Raw genomic sequence first — 3,331 nt, 5'->3', positions numbered from 1 at the left:
CCCTCTGCAGGTTCCCTGGTCCAGGCAGCGCACATTCAGCCGTCCTCGGTGTTAGCAAACCCAGGATAAACTCTCAGGATCACCTGCTCTGGGATTGTCACCAACTATTATGCTCTCTGGTTCCAGCAGAAGACACCTGGCAGTGCCCTGGTCACTGTCATCTATAGGAACAGCAACAGACCCTCGGACATCCCTGCACAATTCTCTGGATCCACGTCTGGCTCCACGGGCACATTAACCATCAGCGGGGTCCAAGCCGAGGATGAGGCTGTCTATTACTGTGGTGGTACGGACAGCAGCAGCAATGCTGCCATGGTGACACGGAGCAATGGGGAAGTGATACAAAAACCTCCTGCCATCACAGGGACCTGTCTCTATGTGATGCTTGGGTATGACCTTACCATGGCCCTGCCTTTGCTGCTCTGTGCTGCAGGTGGCTGTGCCTGCTGTCCTGATACAGCCATCCCTTAGAGCCCCAGATCTGTGCCCATCCATGGACATCTGAGGAGGAGATGACTCCCATCAGCCTTGTCCCTGTCCAACACTGCAGGTCTGATACAGCCATCCCTTAGAGCCCCAGATCTGCGCCCATCTGTGGACATCTGAGGCGGAGATGACTCCCAGCAGCCTCGTCCCTGTCCCACACTGCAGGTCCGAGATACCCCTGCGCTCCCTGGCTGGCACCCAGTGACTCTGCCAGACGCCTCCCTGCCCTCCTCCCATCCCAGCTGCACCAGGAGCCCCTACACACTGGAAGCTGTTTCTGGGGGTAGGTTTTTGCACAACCCTTCCCAGGGCACTTTCAGGATGTCCTGCGCTGCAAGGCTGCTTGGCACATCCTAGCCTTTCCCTTCTCCTTTGCCTCCAGTAGTGTCCGGGTGAACCGTGTGGCAGCAGCGCAGAGTGCCTGTCATGGCCGCTGCAGCTCAGCCCTGGCAGCTAGGACACAGCAGTCCGGCATAGCCTCCCTAGTGCCCCCCGGGACCAAAACCCCCTCACCTGTCCCCGCTCCTGCCGAGGGCCAACGCCCCTGGTACGTCCGGTACAGCATCAGTCCTCCATGCCTCCCTCCAAGGAGAAGTCCTTGACTTGTGAGCTGAACATCATCCCCCTTTAGTGTCCTTCCCTGAGGTGGAACCGAAACCCCATCGAATTCTGAAAAGTTCTCAGAAACTGGTGGTTCTCAATAGCTTAAGGAAAATGTTTTGCATAGTCAAGTTCAGTGATTTTTTTGGGGGTAGTTTCAGCCTTTACACCAATGCATAAATCTAGCCAGAGACAAACCAAACCTCTGAAACAGAAAGTGCTTCGCACCACAAAACCTTCAAAGCATCACTTATTTTCTAGGGACTCAGGAGGTTCACTGACTGCCTCTTTCTATGACACTTGCACAAACCACAGCATTTGAATATTTTCAAGTTCAGTTTAAGTTTGTGCTATTGAAATGCAGTGCTCCAAGAGCTTGTTTGCTCCAAGCTGAGCACTCTGACTCTTGATGGGGGGGGAGGGAATTTGAATTCCCTGGGGAATTTGAAGTTAATTCATCTGAGACGAAACCCACCCTGGCTCACCCTGCCTTGGCTGTTGCAGCTGTATGTAGGCATCTGTAGCCCTTGCATGCTTTTCTCTGCTAGTCCCAGATCTTCCTCTTTACCAACAGACTCTGATCCCTCCTCTACAAGCCCCTTGGTGTGCCCTGGCCCTTGGCAGATGCCCCTGGCTGCTGCCACCCAAGGGCTGATGCTCCAAGGGGCTGTGAAGGCAGGGGCTAATAGGGGGTAGCTGGAGCAGCAGCCTAGGGGATGCAGAATGGGCAGGGTGGCTCTGAGGGGTTGGGCTTGCTGGATGAGGACAAGGTTGCCTCCTCTTGTCTCAAAGGCTTCAGCCTCCAAAAAGCAGCATAGCTGAGTCTTGGCTACAGCTACACACATGTGTGGCACAGGGCTGAGGTGTGGGATGGTGGTGACAGGGAATCCTGCAAACAGGCATGCTGGGTGTCCTTTGGCGAGCTGGGGTCTCTTAACTCCAGGGCAACATTTCTAGATTTCTAAGCTGAACATTCAAAAAACAAGCTGACAGCAGAGACCTCCAGCTATTAAGTCCTTTGCTGGTGGTAGGATCTGCACTAAAAGACTCCAGCCAGGACCAAAACCCTGCAGGTACAGCCGTGTCTGCACTTTGAAAAACCCTCTTCCTTCCACGTCTGCCTCTCTACACTGTTTTCTGCCCTCGCAGACCAGCCCAAGGTCTCCTCCATCATCCACCTCTTCCCTTCATCCCCCGATGAGCTCTTGACTCAGGGGAAAGCCACCCTAATGTGTCTGGCTGGAGACTTCTACCCCGGCACTGGGCAGGATGGCAGACGGCCGCCCCCTCACCATTGGTGAGACCAGCCAGCCCCAGCGGCAGAGTAACAACCAGTACACGGCCAGCAGTTACCTGACGCCGAGTGCTTCTGAGCCATGACACCTACGCCTGCAAGATCTCACACAAGGCTGGCAGGAGAAGACCCTGAATAGATTTGAGTGCTCCTAACACCACTGGGGAATGGCCAGCCCCGGCCCTGGAACATCACAGCCACTGGCACAGTACTCCACCACCTGCCCCATCCCTGTCCACTCCATCTGTGTAAATCTGTGTCATCTCTGTGGGCCCTTCTATCCACACCTGAATTCCTCCCATCTGCCTTGCCCTATCCACCCATCCTCGGCATCATCCAAAACACCCTGAGCTAGCCGTGACTCTGCATCCACATCCTCCAGTCCTTCCTCCTTGGTCAAATACGATCATGAACCTGCAACAAAACATGGCCCCAACTGGCGAGAACTGAATTGCTCACTCACACACCTCAAGCTTGCTGGGGTGTGCATCGCATCTCTTGCGATGGCCTGCAACTGGTCCTCGGGTGTCCCCAGCTGGTTCCTGCCATCTCTCCCAGGGCTCCTGTCCCAAATTCTGTTGGGGAGCAGAGCAGGAGCTGTCTCAGGCGCTGGGACTGCACCGTCCCTGAGTTTGGTCCACGGGCACTGGCTTGATCTCCCACAGCAAAGGCAGGAGCTAAATTAGTTTGGAGGAAGCAGCCAGCCAGGGCTCCTCTGCTGCAGCACCCAGTGCTGGCTGATGGCCCTAGCCCTCCCCTCTGCCTGCGGACCAGGACCCCTGATCCAGGCAGGGCATTAAGCCCTGAGATCTGCGCTGAGCTCTCTTAGGGCAGAAACAGAAACCACTGTGAACTGGACCTTTGGTTGTCACTGCCTGAGGCAGTGATGGGTGCCTCCAGCAAGCAGTCCGGAGCGTGATGTCACGCCTGGCAGGCTTCATTGGCTCCCCG

The 3,331-nt window shown here is 55.7% G+C and overlaps 1 pseudogene; it reads left to right on the top strand.

The window, feature by feature from the left end:
- Nucleotides 1-9: 9 nt before the first annotated feature.
- LOC104497765 lies at nt 10-2,515 on the top strand (annotated as a pseudogene).
- Nucleotides 2,516-3,331: the final 816 nt, after the last annotated feature.

The sequence above is a fragment of the Buceros rhinoceros genome, unplaced genomic scaffold (assembly GCF_000710305.1).
Source record: "Buceros rhinoceros silvestris isolate BGI_N320 unplaced genomic scaffold, ASM71030v1 scaffold14068, whole genome shotgun sequence".
NCBI classification, from domain to species: domain Eukaryota; kingdom Metazoa; phylum Chordata; class Aves; order Bucerotiformes; family Bucerotidae; genus Buceros; species Buceros rhinoceros.
Note: the sequence above shows the minus strand (reverse complement) of the source record. Positions and strands in the feature narration are given on the sequence as shown.